At 43.8% G+C, this 20,279-nt stretch overlaps 1 long non-coding RNA gene across 8 annotated transcripts in view; it reads left to right on the top strand.

Moving 5' to 3' along the window:
- The first annotated feature begins 363 nt into the window (after positions 1-363).
- LOC307181492 overlaps positions 364-20,279 on the top strand; it is a 2,017,432-nt gene continuing 1,997,516 nt past the window's right edge. For all 8 annotated transcript variants that reach the window (XR_013826904.1, XR_013826905.1, XR_013826906.1 and 5 more), the window contains exon 1: positions 364-455. This is a non-coding gene — a long non-coding RNA (uncharacterized lncRNA). The remainder of the gene's footprint in view (positions 456-20,279) is intronic.

Raw genomic sequence — 20,279 nt, 5'->3', positions numbered from 1 at the left:
ATTGCTGCGTTTATGCCCCTGTACACATGCTTGATTCTCTTTTGGAGGCATAGCAATCCATAGGTTTTAAGATACTTACTAGTCAGGTACATTCTTAGGCGTTTAATATGGGGTTTTGAGTCCATTTCGTTGAGCAAGGAGTAGATCTTGTCTATTCCATATTTGGCTTAAGGAACTTTATCTGTGCTCATTTCAATCTCTGGTTTTATGCAGCACCCCAACTCACCTTTCCCCTTAAGCAAGCATAAGTTGGTTTTCTAAATTTGAGACCCTGTTCTGTTTTGGAATGCAGTTCCTGTGTAGCTAAGTTTACATTCCGTGTATTAGTGATATCTTATGATGTTTCTTTTTCTGTGTGACTTATTTCAGTTAGAATCATCATACCTGAATCCACTCATTATGCTGCTACGGGCCTGATGACATAGATTTCATTGCTGAGTGATACTGCATTTTACGTAAGTACCACAAGTTCTTTATCCATTTTTCACTTTCTGCGATGTTGAACTTGTACTGTAAACGAGGTTCTTGTAAACAGAGCCGTTCCAAACTTTGGGGTGGCTGTGTCTTTTTGATTTTAATTTCCCTAAGCTATAGGACCATAAGTGGAAGTGCCCTAGGCTCTGTTGCTTTGTTTTTTAGATGTTTCAGGAAACACCATACACTTCTCCCGAGTGGTTGTTGGCAATTTACATCCCGCCCATCAGCATAACAAGGCTCCCAGTTCTCCATGGCCTGTCCTGCCTTTCTGGATTTTACACTTTTTTCAGATGGCCCTTTTGACCGGGGGGAAGTGAGACTTCATTGTAGTGCAGATTTCCTTTGCAAGCTTGCTTGGTTGGCCAAAAAGGGCATATGCGTTTTTTCCTGAATATATTCAGGAAAAAACGCATATGCCCTTTTTGGCCAAGTGCATCATTGTGGACGTTCTGCCTCTTTTCCTATGCTTTCAATGCAATTCCAGTCTACCTCCTGAAATCGGTTTCCTGCAATTCTGCCCCGCTTTCAAGTCCTCTTGGCAGCCTTACTTCAGTCTATTTTTGGACGATAGCTGTCATTTATAACTCTGCAGGATTGTGAATTACAGTGCCCCTGAGCTCCTTTCTTCAACTCGCTTTCTTGTGAGCTGGCCGCAACACCGCAGGATGGCTTCAGGCCCTGATCTGGTTCCGGCCCGGCATGCTGAGCCTTTGGTTATTTCCTCTTCCTGGTGGGAAATGAGAGTTAAATTTGCCCGTCCAGACAGCTCCAGCTAGTCTCTCATTGGTTCTCGCTATTCCTGTTCATCTTCCACAGAAATTGCAAACTGGGCCAAACAGGAGGTTAAAGGGACTGACTCTCCAAGTCGGGAGAGTGTTAGTAAAGCGTCTGGAATGTTGCACCCGAGTACCAGGGGAGGAAAACTGAGACATATTTGAATACGTCTCCCCTTCACATGGTTGATCATACTCTGGGTTCCACATGCATGTTTTAGCTGAAGGAAGAATACCTAAACCTGGAGAGTTGAGACCCGTGTAATGGGTACCATGCAATATGACTTCAAAGGATCTTCATTTGCTCACCGAACCTCTCCAATCCTATCACTGCTGCGTTTATGCCCCTGTACACATGCTTGATTCTCTTTCGGAGACATAGCAATCCATAGGTTTTAAGATACTTACTAGTCAGGTACATTCTTAGGCGTTTAATATGGGGTGTTGAGTCCATTTCGTTGAGCAAGGAGTAGCTCTTGTCTATTCCATATTTGGCTTAAGGAACTTTATCTGTGCTCATTTCAATCTCTGGTTTTATGCAGCATCCCAACTCACCTTTCCCCTTAAGCAAGCATAAGTTGGTTTTCTAAATTTGAGACCCTGTTCTCTTCTGTAATTCAGTTCCTGTGTAGCCAAGTTTACATTCCGTGTATTACTGATATCTTATGATGTTTCTTTTTCTGTGTGACTTATTTCAGTTAGAATCATCATACCTGAATACACTCATTGTGCTGCTAAGGGCCTGATGACACAGATTTCATTGCTGAGTGATATTGCTTTGTAAGTAAATACCACAACTTCTTTCTCCATTTTTCACTTTCTGCGATGTTGAACTTGTACTGTAAACGAGGTTCTTGTAAACAGAGGCGTCCCAAACTTTGGGGTGGCTGTGTCTTTTTGATTTTAATTTCCCTAAGCTATAGGACCATAAGTGGAAGTGCCCTAGGTTCTGTTGCTTTGTTTTTTAGATGTTTCAGGAAACACCATACACTTCTCCCGAGTGGTTGTTGGCAATTTACATCCCGCCCATCAGCATAACAAGGCTCCCAGTTCTCCATGGCCTGTCCTGCCTTTCTGGATTTTACCCTTTTTTCAGATGGCCCTTTTGACCGGGGGGAAGTGAGACTTCATTGTAGTGCAGATTTCCTTTGCAAGCTTGCTTGGTTGGCCAAAAAGGGCGTATGCGTTTTTTCCTGAATATATTCAGGAAAAAACGCATACGCCCTTTTTGGCCAAGTGCATCATTGTGGACGTTCTGCCTCTTTTCCTATGCTTTCAATGCAATTCCAGTCTACCTCCTGAAATCGGTTTCCTGCAATTCTGCCCCGCTTTCAAGTCCTCTTGGCAGCCTTACTTCAGTCTATTTTTGGACGATAGCTGTCATTTATAACTCTGCAGGTTTGTGAATTACAGTGCCCCTGAGCTCCTTTCTTCAACTCGCTTTCTTTTGAGCTGGCCGCAACACCGCAGGATGGCTTCAGGCCCTAATCTGGTTCCGGTACGGCACGCTGAGCCTTTGGTTATTTCCTCTTCCTGGTGGGAAATGAGAGTTAAATTTGCCCGTCCAGACACCTCCAGCTAGCCTCTCATTGGTTCTCGCTATTCCTGTTCATCTTCTGCAGAAATTGCAAACTGGGCCAAACAGGAGGTTAAAGGGACTGACTCTCCAAGTCGGGAGAGTGTTAGTAAAGCGTCTGGAATGTTGCACCCGAGGACCAGGGTATGAAAACTGAGACATATTTGAACACGTCTCCCAATCACATGGTTGATCATACTCTAGGTTTCACATGCATGTTTTAGCTGAAGGAAGAATACCTTAAACCTGGAGAGCTGAGACCCGTGTAATGGGTACCATGCAATATGACTTCAAAGGGTCTTCATTTGCTCACCGAACATCTGCAATCCTATCACTGCTGCGTTTATGCCCCTGTACACACGCTTGATTCTCTTTTGGAGACATAGCAATCCATAGGTTTTAAGATACTTACTAGTCAGGTACATTCTTAGGCGTTTAATATGGGGTTTTGAGTCCATTTCGTTGAGCAAGGAGTAGCTCTTGTCTATTCCATATTTGGCTTAAGGAACTTTATCTGTGCTCATTTCAATCTCTGGTTTTATGCAGCACCCCAACTCACCTTTCCCCTTAAGCAAGCATAAGTTGGTTTTCTAAATTTGAGACCCTGTTCTGTTTTGGAATGCAGTTCCTGTGTAGCCAAGTTTACATTCCGTGTATTAGTGATATCTTATGATGTTTCTTTTTCTGTGTGACTTATTTCAGTTAGAATCATCGTACCTGAATCCACTCATTATGCTGCTACGGGCCTGATGACATAGATTTCATTGCTGAGTGATACTGCCTTGTACGTAAGTACCACAAGTTCTTTATCCATTTTTCACTTTCTGTGATATTGAACTTGTACGGTAAACGAGGTTCTTGTAAACGGAGGCGTCCCAAACTTTGGGGTGGCTGTGTCTTTTTGATTTTAATTTCCCTAAGCTATAGGACCATAAGTGGAAGTGCCCTAGGCTCTGTTGCTTTGTTTTTTAGATGTTTCAGGAAACACCATACACTTCTCCTGAGTGTCTGTTGGCAATTTACATCCCGCCCATCAGCATAACAAGGCTCCCAGTTCTCCATGGCCTGTCCTGCCTTTCTGGATTTTACACTTTTTTCAGATGGCCCTTTTGACCGGAGGGAAGTGAGACTTCATTGTAGTGCAGATTTCGTTTGCAAGTTTGCTTGGTTGGCCAAAAAGGGCCTATGCGTTTTTTCCTGAATATATTCAGGAAAAAACGCATACGCCCTTTTCGGCCAAGTGCATCATTGTGGACGTTCTGCCTCTTTTCCTATGCTTTCAATGCAATTCCAGTCTACCTCCTGAAATCGGTTTCCTGCAATTCTGCCCCGCTTTCAAGTCCTCTTGGCAGCCTTTCTTCAGTATATTTTTGGACGATAGCTGTCATTTATAACTCTGCAGGTTTGTGAATTACAGTGCCCCTGAGCTCCTTTCTTCAACTCGCTTTCTTTTGAGCTGGCCGCAACACCGCAGGATGTCTTCAGGCCCTAATCTGGTTCTGGCAAGGCACGCTGAGCCTTTGGTTAATTCCTCTTCCTGGTGGGAAATGAGAGTTAAATTTGCCCATCCAGACACCTCCAGCTAGTCTCTCATTGGTTCTCGCTATTCCTGTTCATCTTCCACAGAAATTGCAAACTGGGCCAAACAGGAGGTTAAAGGGACTGACTCTCCAAGTGGGGAGAGTGTTAGTAAAGCGTCTGGAATGTTGCACCCGAGTACCAGGGGAGGAAAACTGAGACATATTTGAACACGTCTCCCGTTCACATGGTTGATCATACTTGGGTTCCACATGCATGTTTTAGCTGAAGGAAGAATACCTTAAACCTGGAGAGTTGAGACCCGTGTAATGGGTACCATGCAATATGACTTCAAAGGGTCTTCATTTGCTCACCGAACCTCTCCAATCCTATCACTGCTGCGTTTATGCCCCTGTACACATGCTTGATTCTCTTTCGGAGACATAGCAATCCATAGGTTGTAAGATACTTACTAGTCAGGTATATTCTTAGGCTTTTAATATGCGGTGTTGAGTCCATTTCGTTGAGCAAGGAGTAGCTCTTGTCTATTCCATATTTAACTTAAGGAACTTTATCTGTGCTCATTTCAATCTCTGGTTTTATGCAGCACCCCAACTCACCTTTACCCTTAAGCAAGCATAAGTTGGTTTTCTAAATTTGAGACCCTGTTCTGTTCTGTAATTCAGTTCCTGTGTAGCCAAGTTTACATTCCGTGTATTACTGATATCTTATGATGTTTCTTTTTCTGTGTGACTTATTTCAGTTAGAATCATCATACCTGAATCCACTCATTGTGCTGCTAAGGGCCTTGTGACACAGATTTCATTGCTGAGTGATATTGCTTTGTAAGTAAATACCACAACTTCTTTATCCATTTTGCACTTTCTGCGATGTTGAACTTGTACTGTAAACGAGGTTCTTGTAAACAGAGCCGTTCCAAACTTTGGGGTGGCTGTGTCTTTTTGATTTTAATTTCCCTAAGCTATAGGACCATAAGTGGAAGTGCCCTAGGTTCTGTTGCTTTGTTTTTTAGATGTTTCAGGAAACACCATACACTTCTCCCGAGTATCTGTTGGCAATTTACATCCCGCCCATCAGCATAACAAGGCTCCCAGTTCTCCATGGCCTGTCCTGCCTTTCTGGATTTTACACTTTTTTCAGATGGCCCTTTTGACCGGAGGGAAGTGAGACTTCATTGTAGTGCAGATTTCCTTTGCAAGCTTGCTTGGTTGGCCAAAAAGGGCATATGCGTTTTTTCCTGAATATATTCAGGAAAAAACACATACGCCCTTTTTGGCCAAGTGCATCATTGTGGACGTTCTGCCTCTTTTCCTATGCTTTCAATGCAATTCCAGTCTACCTCCTGAAATCGGTTTCCTGCAATTCTGCCCCGCTTTCAAGTCCTCTTGGCAGCCTTACTTCAGTCTATTTTTGGACGATAGCTGTCATTTATAACTCTGCATGTTTGTGAATTACAGTGCCCCTGAGCTCCTTTCTTCAACTCGCTTTCTTGTGACCTGGCCGCAACACCGCAGGATGGCTTCAGGCCCTAATCTGGTTCCGGCCCGGCATGCTGAACCTTTGGTTAATTCCTCTTCCTGGTGGGAAATGAGAGTTAAATTTGCCCGTCCAGACACCTCCAGCTAGCCTCTCATTGGTTCTCGCTATTCCTGTTCATCTTCCGCAGAAATTGCAAACTGGGCCAAACAGGAGGTTAAAGGGACTGACTCTCCAAGTCGGGAGAGTGTTAGTAAAGCGTCTGGAATGTTGCACCCGAGGACCAGGGTACGAAAACTGAGACATATTTGAACACGTCTCCCAATCACATGGTTGATCATACTCTAGGTTCCACATGCATGTTTTAGCTGAAGGAAGAATACCTTAAACCTGGAGAGCTGAGACCCGTGTAATGGGTACCATGCAATATGACTTCAAAGGGTCTTCATTTGCTCACCGAACCTCTCCAATCCTATCACTGCTGCGTTTATGCCCCTGTACACACGCTTGATTCTCTTTTGGAGACATAGCAATCCATAGGTTTTAAGATACTTACTAGTCAGGTACATTCTTAGGCGTTTAATATGGGGTTTTGAGTCCATTTCGTTGAGCAAGGAGTAGCTCTTGTCTATTCCATATTTGGCTTAAGGAACTTTATCTGTGCTCATTTCAATCTCTGGTTTTATGCAGCACCCCAACTCACCTTTCCCCTTAAGCAAGCATAAGTTGGTTTTCTAAATTTGAGACCCTGTTCTGTTTTGGAATGCAGTTCCTGTGTAGCCAAGTTTACATTCCGTGTATTAGTGATATCTTATGATATTTCTTTTTCTGTGTGACTTATTTCAGTTAGAATCATCGTACCTGAATCCACTCATTATGCTGCTACGGGCCTGATGACATAGATTTCATTGCTGAGTGATACTGCCTTGTACGTAAGTACCACAAGTTCTTTATCCATTTTTCACTTTCTGTGATATTGAACTTGTACGGTAAACGAGGTTCTTGTAAACGGAGGCGTTCCAAACTTTGGGGTGGCTGTGTCTTTTTGATTTTAATTTCCCTAAGCTATAGGACCATAAGTGGAAGTGCCCTAGGCTCTGTTGCTTTGTTTTTTAGATGTTTCAGGAAACACCATACACTTCTCCTGAGTGTCTGTTGGCAATTTACATCCCGCCCATCAGCATAACAAGGCTCCCAGTTCTCCATGGCCTGTCCTGCCTTTCTGGATTTTACACTTTTTTCAGATGGCCCTTTTGACCGGAGGGAAGTGAGACTTCATTGTAGTGCAGATTTCCTTTGCAAGTTTGCTTGGTTGGCCAAAAAGGGCGTATGCGTTTTTTCCTGAATATATTCAGGAAAAAACGCATACGCCCTTTTTGGCCAAGTGCATCATTGTGGACGTTCTGCCTCTTTTCCTATGCTTTCAATGCAATTCCAGTCTACCTCCTGAAATCGGTTTCCTGCAATTCTGCCCCGCTTTCAAGTCCTCTTGGCAGCCTTTCTTCAGTATATTTTTGGACGATAGCTGTCATTTATAACTCTGCAGGTTTGTGAATTACAGTGCCCCTGAGCTCCTTTCTTCAACTCGCTTTCTTTTGAGCTGGCCACAACACCGCAGGATGTCTTCAGGCCCTAATCTGGTTCTGGCAAGGCACGCTGAGCCGTTGGTTAATTCCTCTTCCTGGTGGGAAATGAGAGTTAAATTTGCCCATCCAGACACCTCCAGCTAGTCTCTCATTGGTTCTCGCTATTCCTGTTCATCTTCCACAGAAATTGCAAACTGGGCCAAACAGGAGGTTAAAGGGACTGACTCTCCAAGTGGGGAGAGTGTTAGTAAAGCGTCTGGAATGTCGCACCCGAGTACCAGGGGAGGAAAACTGAGACATATTTGAACACGTCTCCCGTTCACATGGTTGATCATACTTGGGTTCCACATGCATGTTTTAGCTGAAGTAAGAATACCTTAAACCTGGAGAGTTGAGACCCGTGTAAAGGGTACCATGCAATATGACTTCAAAGGGTCTTCATTTGCTCACCGAACCTCTCCAATCCTATCACTGCTGCGTTTATGCCCCTGTACACATGCTTGATTCTCTTTCGGAGACATAGCAATCCATAGGTTGTAAGATACTTACTAGTCAGGTACATTCTTAGGCGTTTAATATGCGGTGTTGAGTCCATTTCGTTGAGCAAGGAGTAGCTCTTGTCTATTCCATATTTAACTTAAGGAACTTTATCTGTGCTCATTTCAATCTCTGGTTTTATGCAGCACCCCAACTCACCTTTCCCCTTAAGCAAGCATAAGTTGGTTTTCTAAATTTGAGACCCTGTTCTGTTCTGTAATTCAGTTCCTGTGTAGCCAAGTTTACATTCCGTGTATTACTGATATCTTATGATGTTTCTTTTTCTGTGTGACTTATTTCAGTTAGAATCATCATACCTGAATCCACTCATTGTGCTGCTAAGGGCCTTGTGACACAGATTTCATTGCTGAGTGATATTGCTTTGTAAGTAAATACCACAACTTCTTTATCCATTTTGCACTTTCTGCGATGTTGAACTTGTACTGTAAACGAGGTTCTTGTAAACAGAGCCGTTCCAAACTTTGGGGTGGCTGTGTCTTTTTGATTTTAATTTCCCTAAGCTATAGGACCATAAGTGGAAGTGCCCTAGGTTCTGTTGCTTTGTTTTTTAGATGTTTCAGGAAACACCATACACTTCTCCCGAGTGGCTGTTGGCAATTTACATCCCGCCCATCAGCATAACAAGGCTCCCAGTTCTCCATGGCCTGTCCTGCCTTTCTGGATTTTACACTTTTTTCAGATGGCCCTTTTGACCGGGGGGAAGTGAGACTTCATTGTAGTGCAGATTTCCTTTGCAAGCTTGCTTGGTTGGCCAAAAAGGGCGTATGCGTTTTTTCCTGAATATATTCAGGAAAAAACGCATACGCCCTTTTTGGCCAAGTGCATCATTGTGGACGTTCTGCCTCTTTTCCTATGCTTTCAATGCAATTCCAGTCTACCTCCTGAAATCGGTTTCCTGCAATTCTGCCCCGCTTTCAAGTCCTCTTGGCAGCCTTTCTTCAGTATATTTTTGGACGATAGCTGTCATTTATAACTCTGCAGGTTTGTGAATTACAGTGCCCCTGAGCTCCTTTCTTCAACTCGCTTTCTTTTGAGCTGGCCGCAACACCGCAGGATGTCTTCAGGCCCTAATCTGGTTCTGGCAAGGCACGCTGAGCCTTTGGTTAATTCCTCTTCCTGGTGGGAAATGAGAGTTAAATTTGCCCATCCAGACACCTCCAGCTAGTCTCTCATTGGTTCTCGCTATTCCTGTTCATCTTCCACAGAAATTGCAAACTGGGCCAAACAGGAGGTTAAAGGGACTGACTCTCCAAGTGGGGAGAGTGTTAGTAAAGCGTCTGGAATGTTGCACCCGAGTACCAGGGGAGGAAAACTGAGACATATTTGAACACGTCTCCCGTTCACATGGTTGATCATACTTGGGTTCCACATGCATGTTTTAGCTGAAGGAAGAATACCTTAAACCTGGAGAGTTGAGACCCGTGTAATGGGTACCATGCAATATGACTTCAAAGGGTCTTCATTTGCTCACCGAACCTCTCCAATCCTATCACTGCTGCGTTTATGCCCCTGTACACATGCTTGATTCTCTTTCGGAGACATAGCAATCCATAGGTTGTAAGATACTTACTAGTCAGGTATATTCTTAGGCTTTTAATATGCGGTGTTGAGTCCATTTCGTTGAGCAAGGAGTAGCTCTTGTCTATTCCATATTTAACTTAAGGAACTTTATCTGTGCTCATTTCAATCTCTGGTTTTATGCAGCACCCCAACTCACCTTTACCCTTAAGCAAGCATAAGTTGGTTTTCTAAATTTGAGACCCTGTTCTGTTCTGTAATTCAGTTCCTGTGTAGCCAAGTTTACATTCCGTGTATTACTGATATCTTATGATGTTTCTTTTTCTGTGTGACTTATTTCAGTTAGAATCATCATACCTGAATCCACTCATTGTGCTGCTAAGGGCCTTGTGACACAGATTTCATTGCTGAGTGATATTGCTTTGTAAGTAAATACCACAACTTCTTTATCCATTTTGCACTTTCTGCGATGTTGAACTTGTACTGTAAACGAGGTTCTTGTAAACAGAGCCGTTCCAAACTTTGGGGTGGCTGTGTCTTTTTGATTTTAATTTCCCTAAGCTATAGGACCATAAGTGGAAGTGCCCTAGGTTCTGTTGCTTTGTTTTTTAGATGTTTCAGGAAACACCATACACTTCTCCCGAGTATCTGTTGGCAATTTACATCCCGCCCATCAGCATAACAAGGCTCCCAGTTCTCCATGGCCTGTCCTGCCTTTCTGGATTTTACACTTTTTTCAGATGGCCCTTTTGACCGGAGGGAAGTGAGACTTCATTGTAGTGCAGATTTCCTTTGCAAGCTTGCTTGGTTGGCCAAAAAGGGCATATGCGTTTTTTCCTGAATATATTCAGGAAAAAACACATACGCCCTTTTTGGCCAAGTGCATCATTGTGGACGTTCTGCCTCTTTTCCTATGCTTTCAATGCAATTCCAGTCTACCTCCTGAAATCGGTTTCCTGCAATTCTGCCCCGCTTTCAAGTCCTCTTGGCAGCCTTACTTCAGTCTATTTTTGGACGATAGCTGTCATTTATAACTCTGCATGTTTGTGAATTACAGTGCCCCTGAGCTCCTTTCTTCAACTCGCTTTCTTGTGACCTGGCCGCAACACCGCAGGATGGCTTCAGGCCCTAATCTGGTTCCGGCCCGGCATGCTGAACCTTTGGTTAATTCCTCTTCCTGGTGGGAAATGAGAGTTAAATTTGCCCGTCCAGACACCTCCAGCTAGCCTCTCATTGGTTCTCGCTATTCCTGTTCATCTTCCGCAGAAATTGCAAACTGGGCCAAACAGGAGGTTAAAGGGACTGACTCTCCAAGTCGGGAGAGTGTTAGTAAAGCGTCTGGAATGTTGCACCCGAGGACCAGGGTACGAAAACTGAGACATATTTGAACACGTCTCCCAATCACATGGTTGATCATACTCTAGGTTCCACATGCATGTTTTAGCTGAAGGAAGAATACCTTAAACCTGGAGAGCTGAGACCCGTGTAATGGGTACCATGCAATATGACTTCAAAGGGTCTTCATTTGCTCACCGAACCTCTCCAATCCTATCACTGCTGCGTTTATGCCCCTGTACACACGCTTGATTCTCTTTTGGAGACATAGCAATCCATAGGTTTTAAGATACTTACTAGTCAGGTACATTCTTAGGCGTTTAATATGGGGTTTTGAGTCCATTTCGTTGAGCAAGGAGTAGCTCTTGTCTATTCCATATTTGGCTTAAGGAACTTTATCTGTGCTCATTTCAATCTCTGGTTTTATGCAGCACCCCAACTCACCTTTCCCCTTAAGCAAGCATAAGTTGGTTTTCTAAATTTGAGACCCTGTTCTGTTTTGGAATGCAGTTCCTGTGTAGCCAAGTTTACATTCCGTGTATTAGTGATATCTTATGATATTTCTTTTTCTGTGTGACTTATTTCAGTTAGAATCATCGTACCTGAATCCACTCATTATGCTGCTACGGGCCTGATGACATAGATTTCATTGCTGAGTGATACTGCCTTGTACGTAAGTACCACAAGTTCTTTATCCATTTTTCACTTTCTGTGATATTGAACTTGTACGGTAAACGAGGTTCTTGTAAACGGAGGCGTTCCAAACTTTGGGGTGGCTGTGTCTTTTTGATTTTAATTTCCCTAAGCTATAGGACCATAAGTGGAAGTGCCCTAGGCTCTGTTGCTTTGTTTTTTAGATGTTTCAGGAAACACCATACACTTCTCCTGAGTGTCTGTTGGCAATTTACATCCCGCCCATCAGCATAACAAGGCTCCCAGTTCTCCATGGCCTGTCCTGCCTTTCTGGATTTTACACTTTTTTCAGATGGCCCTTTTGACCGGAGGGAAGTGAGACTTCATTGTAGTGCAGATTTCCTTTGCAAGTTTGCTTGGTTGGCCAAAAAGGGCGTATGCGTTTTTTCCTGAATATATTCAGGAAAAAACGCATACGCCCTTTTTGGCCAAGTGCATCATTGTGGACGTTCTGCCTCTTTTCCTATGCTTTCAATGCAATTCCAGTCTACCTCCTGAAATCGGTTTCCTGCAATTCTGCCCCGCTTTCAAGTCCTCTTGGCAGCCTTTCTTCAGTATATTTTTGGACGATAGCTGTCATTTATAACTCTGCAGGTTTGTGAATTACAGTGCCCCTGAGCTCCTTTCTTCAACTCGCTTTCTTTTGAGCTGGCCACAACACCGCAGGATGTCTTCAGGCCCTAATCTGGTTCTGGCAAGGCACGCTGAGCCGTTGGTTAATTCCTCTTCCTGGTGGGAAATGAGAGTTAAATTTGCCCATCCAGACACCTCCAGCTAGTCTCTCATTGGTTCTCGCTATTCCTGTTCATCTTCCACAGAAATTGCAAACTGGGCCAAACAGGAGGTTAAAGGGACTGACTCTCCAAGTGGGGAGAGTGTTAGTAAAGCGTCTGGAATGTCGCACCCGAGTACCAGGGGAGGAAAACTGAGACATATTTGAACACGTCTCCCGTTCACATGGTTGATCATACTTGGGTTCCACATGCATGTTTTAGCTGAAGTAAGAATACCTTAAACCTGGAGAGTTGAGACCCGTGTAAAGGGTACCATGCAATATGACTTCAAAGGGTCTTCATTTGCTCACCGAACCTCTCCAATCCTATCACTGCTGCGTTTATGCCCCTGTACACATGCTTGATTCTCTTTCGGAGACATAGCAATCCATAGGTTGTAAGATACTTACTAGTCAGGTACATTCTTAGGCGTTTAATATGCGGTGTTGAGTCCATTTCGTTGAGCAAGGAGTAGCTCTTGTCTATTCCATATTTAACTTAAGGAACTTTATCTGTGCTCATTTCAATCTCTGGTTTTATGCAGCACCCCAACTCACCTTTCCCCTTAAGCAAGCATAAGTTGGTTTTCTAAATTTGAGACCCTGTTCTGTTCTGTAATTCAGTTCCTGTGTAGCCAAGTTTACATTCCGTGTATTACTGATATCTTATGATGTTTCTTTTTCTGTGTGACTTATTTCAGTTAGAATCATCATACCTGAATCCACTCATTGTGCTGCTAAGGGCCTTGTGACACAGATTTCATTGCTGAGTGATATTGCTTTGTAAGTAAATACCACAACTTCTTTATCCATTTTGCACTTTCTGCGATGTTGAACTTGTACTGTAAACGAGGTTCTTGTAAACAGAGCCGTTCCAAACTTTGGGGTGGCTGTGTCTTTTTGATTTTAATTTCCCTAAGCTATAGGACCATAAGTGGAAGTGCCCTAGGTTCTGTTGCTTTGTTTTTTAGATGTTTCAGGAAACACCATACACTTCTCCCGAGTGGCTGTTGGCAATTTACATCCCGCCCATCAGCATAACAAGGCTCCCAGTTCTCCATGGCCTGTCCTGCCTTTCTGGATTTTACACTTTTTTCAGATGGCCCTTTTGACCGGGGGGAAGTGAGACTTCATTGTAGTGCAGATTTCCTTTGCAAGCTTGCTTGGTTGGCCAAAAAGGGCGTATGCGTTTTTTCCTGAATATATTCAGGAAAAAACGCATACGCCCTTTTTGGCCAAGTGCATCATTGTGGACGTTCTGCCTCTTTTCCTATGCTTTCAATGCAATTCCAGTCTACCTCCTGAAATCGGTTTCCTGCAATTCTGCCCCGCTTTCAAGTCCTCTTGGCAGCCTTACTTCAGTCTATTTTTGGACGATAGCTGTCATTTATAACTCTGCAGGTTTGTGAATTACAGTGCCCCTGAGCTCCTTTCTTCAACTCGCTTTCTTGTGACCTGGCCGCAACACCGCAGGATGGCTTCAGGCCCTAATCTTGTTCCGGCCCGGCATGCTGAGCCTTTGGTTAATTCCTCTTCCTGGTGGGAAATGAGAGTTAAATTTGCCCGTCCAGACACCTCCAGCTAGCCTCTCATTGGTTCTCGCTATTCCTGTTCATCTTCCGCAGAAATTGCAAACTGGGCCAAACAGGAGGTTAAAGGGACTGACTCTCCAAGTCGGGAGAGTGTTAGTAAAGCGTCTGGAATGTTGCACCCGAGGACCAGGGTACGAAAACTGAGACATATTTGAACACGTCTCCCAATCACATGGTTGATCATACTCTAGGTTCCACATGCATGTTTTAGCTGAAGGAAGAATACCTTAAACCTGGAGAGCTGAGACCCGTGTAATGGGTACCATGCAATATGACTTCAAAGGGTCTTCATTTGCTCACCGAACCTCTCCAATCCTATCACTGCTGCGTTTATGCCCCTGTACACACGCTTGATTCTCTTTTGGAGACATAGCAATCCATAGGTTTTAAGATACTTACTAGTCAGGCACATTCTTAGGCGTTTAATATGCGGTGTTGAGTCCATTTCGTTGAGCAAGGAGTAGCTCTTGTCTATTCCATATTTGACTTAAGGAACTTTATCTGTGCTCATTTCAATCTCTGGTTTTATGCAGCACCCCAACTCACCTTTCCCCTTAAGCAAGCATAAGTTGGTTTTCTAAATTTGAGACCCTGTTCTGTTCTGGAATGCAGTTCCTGTGTAGCCATGTTTACATTCCGTGTATTAGTGATATCTTATGATGTTTCTTTTTCTGTGTGACTTATTTCAGTTAGAATCATCGTACCTGAATCCACTCATTATGCTGCTACGGGCCTGATGACATAGATTTCATTGCTGAGTGATACTGCCTTGTACGTAAGTACCACAAGTTCTTTATCCATTTTTCACTTTCTGTGATATTGAACTTGTACGGTAAACGAGGTTCTTGTAAACGGAGGCGTCCCAAACTTTGGGGTGGCTGTGTCTTTTTGATTTTAATTTCCCTAAGCTATAGGACCATAAGTGGAAGTGCCCTAGGCTCTGTTGCTTTGTTTTTTAGATGTTTCAGGAAACACCATACACTTCTCCTGAGTGTCTGTTGGCAATTTACATCCCGCCCATCAGCATAACAAGGCTCCCAGTTCTCCATGGCCTGTCCTGCCTTTCTGGATTTTACACTTTTTTCAGATGGCCCTTTTGACCGGAGGGAAGTGAGACTTCATTGTAGTGCAGATTTCCTTTGCAAGTTTGCTTGGTTGGCCAAAAAGGGCGTATGCGTTTTTTCCTGAATATATTCAGGAAAAAACGCATACGCCCTTTTTGGCCAAGTGCATCATTGTGGACGTTCTGCCTCTTTTCCTATGCTTTCAATGCAATTCCAGTCTACCTCCTGAAATCGGTTTCCTGCAATTCTGCCCCGCTTTCAAGTCCTCTTGGCAGCCTTTCTTCAGTATATTTTTGGACGATAGCTGTCATTTATAACTCTGCAGGTTTGTGAATTACAGTGCCCCTGAGCTCCTTTCTTCAACTCGCTTTCTTTTGAGCTGGCCGCAACACCGCAGAATGGCTTCAGGCCCTAATCTGGTTCCGGCACGGCACGCTGAGCCTTTGGTTATTTCCTCTTCCTGGTGGGAAATGAGAGTTAAATTTGCCCGTCCAGACACCTCCAGCTAGTCTCTCATTGGTTCTCGCTATTCCTGTTCATCTTCCGCAGAAATTGCAAACTGGGGCAAACAGGAGGTTAAAGGCGCTGACTCTCCAAGTGGGGAGAGTGTTAGTAAAGCGTCTGGAATGTTGCACCCGAGTACCAGGGGAGGAAAACTGAGACATATTTGAACACGTCTCCCGTTCACACGGTTGATCATACTCTAGGTTCCACATGCATGTTTTAGCTGAAGGAAGAATACCTTAAACCTGGAGAGTTGAGACCTGTGTAATGGGTACCATGCAATATGACTTCAAAGGGTCTTCATTTGCTCACCGAACCTCTCCAATCCTATCACTGCTGCGTTTATGCCCCTGTACACATGCTTGATTCTCTTTCGGAGACATAGCAATCCATAGGTTTTAAGATACTTACTAGTCAGGTACATTCTTAGGCGTTTAATATGCCGTGTTGAGTCCATTTCGTTGAGCAAGGAGTAGCTCTTGTCTATTCCATATTTGTCTTAAGGAACTTTATCTGTGCTCATTTCAATCTCTGGTTTTATGCAGCACCCCAACTCACCTTTCCCCTTAAGCAAGCATAAGTTGGTTTTCTAAATTTGAGACCCTGTTCTGTTCTGTAATTCAGTTCCTGTGTAGCCAAGTTTACGTTCCGTGTATTACTGATATCTTATGATGTTTCTTTTTCTGTGTGACTTATTTCAGTTAGAATCATCATACCTGAATCCACTCATTGTGCTGCTAAGGGCCTGATGACATAGATTTCATTTCTGAGTGATATTGCTTTGTAAGGAAATACCACAACTTCTTTATCCATTTTTCACTTTCTGCGATGTTGAACTTGTATTGTAAACGAGGTTCTTGTAAACAGAGGCGTCCCAAACTTTGGGGTGGCTGTGTGTTTTGATTTTAATTTCCCTAAGCTATAGGACCATAAGTGACAGTGCCCTAGGTTCTGTTGCTTTGTTTTTTAGATGTTTCAGGAAACACCATACACTTCTCCCGAGTGTCTGTTGGCAATTTACATCCCACCCATCAGCATAACAAGGCTCCCAGTTCTCCATGGCCTGTCCTGCCTTTCTGGATTTTACACTTTTTTCAGATGGCCCTTTTGACCGGGGAGAAGTGAGACTTCATTGTAGTGCAGATTTCCTTTGCAAGCTTGCTTGGTTGGCCAAAAAGGGCGTATGCGTTTTTTCCTGAATATATTCAGGAAAAAACGCATACGCCCTTTTTGGCCAAGTGCATCATTGTGGACGTTCTGCCTCTTTTCCTATGCTTTCAATGCAATTCCAGTCTACCTCCTGAAATCGGTTTCCTGCAATTCTGCCCCGCTTTCAGGTCCTCTTGGCAGCCTTACTTCAGTATATTTTTGGACGATAGCTGTCATTTATAACTCTGCAGGTTTGTGAATTACAGTGCCCCTGAGCTCATTTCTTCAACTCGCTTTCTTGTGACCTGGCCGCAACACCGCAGGATGTCTTCAGGCCCTAATCTGGTTCTGGCACGGCACGCTGAGCCTTTGGTTAATTCCTCTTCCTGGTGGGAAATGAGAGTTAAATTTGCCCATCCAGACACCTCCAGCTAGTCTCTCATTGGTTCTCACTATTCCTGTTCATCTTCCACAGAAATTGCAATCTGGGCCAAACAGGAGGTAAAGGGACTGACTCTCCAAGTGGGGAGAGTGTTAGTAAAGCGTCTGGAATGTTGCACCCGAGTACCAGGGTACGAAAACTGAGACATATTTGAACACGTCTCCTGATCACATGGTTGATCATACGCTAGGTTCCACATACATGTTTTAGCTGAAGGAAGAATACCTTAAACCTGGGTAGTTGAAACCCGTGGAATGGGTACCATGCAATATGACTTCAAAGGGTCTTCATTTGCTCGCGAACCTCTCCAATCCTATCACTGCTGCGTTTATGCCCCTGTACACATGCTTGATTCTCTTTCGGAGACATAGCAATCCATAGGTTTTAAGATACTTACTAGTCAGGTACATTCTTAGGCGTTTAATATGCGGTGTTGAGTCCATTTCGTTGAGCAAGGAGTAGCTCTAGTCTATTCCATATTTGGCTTAAGGAACTTTATCTGTGCTCATTTCAATCTCTGGTTTTATGCAGCACCCCAACTCACCTTTACCCTTAAGCAAGCATAAGTTGGTTTTCTAAATTTGAGACCCTGTTCTGTTCTGTAATTCAGTTCCTGTGTAGCCAAGTTTACGTTCCGTGTATTACTGATATCTTATGATGTTTCTTTTTCTGTGTGACTTATTTCAGTTAGAATCATCGTACCTGAATCCACTCATTGTGCTGCTAAGGGCCTGATGACATAGATTTCATTGCTGAGTGATATTGCTTTGTAAGTAAATACCACAACTTCTTTATCCATTTTTCACTTTCTGCGATGTTGAACTTGTACTGTAAACGAGGTTCTTGTAAAGAGAGGCGTCCCAAACTTTGGGGTGGCTGTGTCTTTTTGATTTTAATTTCCCTAAGCTATAGGACCATAAGTGGCAGTGCCCTAGGCTCTGTTGCTTTGTTTTTTAGATGTTTCAGGAAACACCATACACTTCTCCCGAGTGTCTGTTGGCAATTTACATCCCGCCCATCAGCATAACAAGGCTCCCAGTTCTCCATGGCCTGTCCTGCCTTTCTGGATTTTACACTTTTTTCAGATGGCCCTTTTGACCGGGGAGAAGTGAGACTTCATTGTAGTGCAGATTTCCTTTGCAAGCTTGCTTGGTTGGCCAAAAAGGGCGTATGCGTTTTTTCCTGAATATATTCAGGAAAAAACGCCTACGCCCTTTTTGGCCAAGTGCATCATTGTGGACGTTCTGCCTCTTTTCCTATGCTTTCAATGCAATTCCAGTCTACCTCCTGAAATCGGTTTCCTGCAATTCTGCCCCGCTTTCAAGTCCTCTTGGCAGCCTTACTTCAGTCTATTCTTGGACGATAGCTGTCATTTATAACTCTGCAGGTTTGTGAATTACAGTGCCCCTGAGCTCCTTTCTTCAACTCGCTTTCTTTTGTGCTGCCGCAACACCGCAGGATGGCTTCAGGCCCTAATCTTGTTCCGGCCCGGCACGCTGAGCCTTTGGTTAATTCCTCTTCCTGGTGGGAAATGAGAGTTAAATTTGCCCGTCCAGACACCTCCAGCTAGCCTCTCATTGGTTCTCGCTATTCCTGTTCATCTTCCGCAGAAATTGCAAACTGGGCCAAACAGGAGGTTAAAGGGACTGACTCTCCAAGTGGGGAGAGTGTTAGTAAAGCGTCTGGAATGTTGCACCCGAGTACCAGGGTACGAAAACTGAGACATATTTGAACACGTCTCCCGATCACATGGTTGATCATACTCTAGGTTCCACATGCATGTTTTAGCTGAAGGAAGAATACCTTAAACCTGGGTAGTTGAAACCCGTGGAATGGGTACCATGCAATATGATTTCAAAGGGTCTTCATTTGCTCACCGAACCTCTCCAATCCTATCACTGCTGCGTTTATGCCCCTGTACACATGGTTGGTTCTCTTTCGGAGACATAGCAATCCATAGGTTTTAAGATACTTACTAGTCAGGTACATTCTTAGGCGTTTAATATGGGGTGTTGAGTCCATTTCGTTGAGCAAGGAGTAGCTCTTGTCTATTCCATATTTGGCCTAAGGAACTTTATCTGTGCTCATTTCAATCTCTGGTTTTATGCAGCACCCCAACTCACCTTTCCCCTTAAGCAAGCATAAGTTGGTTTTCTAAATTTGAGACCCTGTTCTGTTCTGTAATTCAGTTCCTGTGTAGCCAAGTTTACATTCCGTGTATTACTGATATCTTATGATGTTTCTTTTTCTGTGTGACTTATTTCAGTTAGAATCATCATACCTGAATCCACTCATTGTGCTGCTAAGGGCCTGATGACACAGATTTCATTGCTGAGTGATATTGCTTTGTAAGTAAATACCACAACTTCTTTATCCATTTTTCACTTTCTGCGATGTTGAACTTGTACTGTAAACGAGGTTCTTGTCAACAGAGCCGTTCCAAACTTTGGGGTGGCTGTGTCTTTTTGATTTTAATTTCCCTAAGCTATAGGACCATAAGTGGAAGTGCCCTAGGTTCTGTTGCTTTGTTTTTTAGATGTTTCAGGAAACACCATACACTTCTCCCGAGTGGTTGTTGGCAATTTACATCCCGCCCATCAGCATAACAAGGCTCCCAGTTCTCCATGGCCTGTCCTGCCTTTCTGGATTTTACACTTTTTTCAGATGGCCCTTTTGACCGGGGGGAAGTGAGACTTCCTTGTAGTGCAGATTTCCTTTGCAAGCTTGCTTGGTTGGCCAAAAAGGGTGTATGCGTTTTTTCCTGAATATATTCAGGAAAAAAGGCATACGCCCTTTTTGGCCAAGTGCATCATTGTGGACGTTCTGCCTCTTTTCCTATGCTTTCAATGCAATTCCAGTCTACCTCCTGAAATCGGTTTCCTGCAATTCTGCCCCGCTTTCAAGTCCTCTTGGCAGCCTTACTTCAGTCTATTTTTGGACGATAGCTGTCATTTATAACTCTGCAGGTTTGTGAATTACAGTGCCCCTGAGCTCCTTTCTTCAACTCGCTTTCTTGTGACCTGGCCGCAACACCGCAGGATGGCTTCAGGCCCTAATCTGGTTCTGGCACGGCACGCTGAGCCTTTGGTTAATTCCTCTTCCTGGTGGGAAATGAGAGTTAAATTTGCCCATCCAGACACCTCCAGCTAGTCTCTCATTGGTTCTCGCTATTCCTGTTCATCTTCCACAGAAATTGAAAACTGGGCCAAACAGGAGGTTAAAGGA

Source organism: Stenella coeruleoalba, assembly GCF_951394435.1.
Source record: "Stenella coeruleoalba genome assembly, contig: scaffold_58, whole genome shotgun sequence".
Taxonomy (NCBI): domain Eukaryota; kingdom Metazoa; phylum Chordata; class Mammalia; order Artiodactyla; family Delphinidae; genus Stenella; species Stenella coeruleoalba.
Note: the sequence above shows the minus strand (reverse complement) of the source record. Positions and strands in the feature narration are given on the sequence as shown.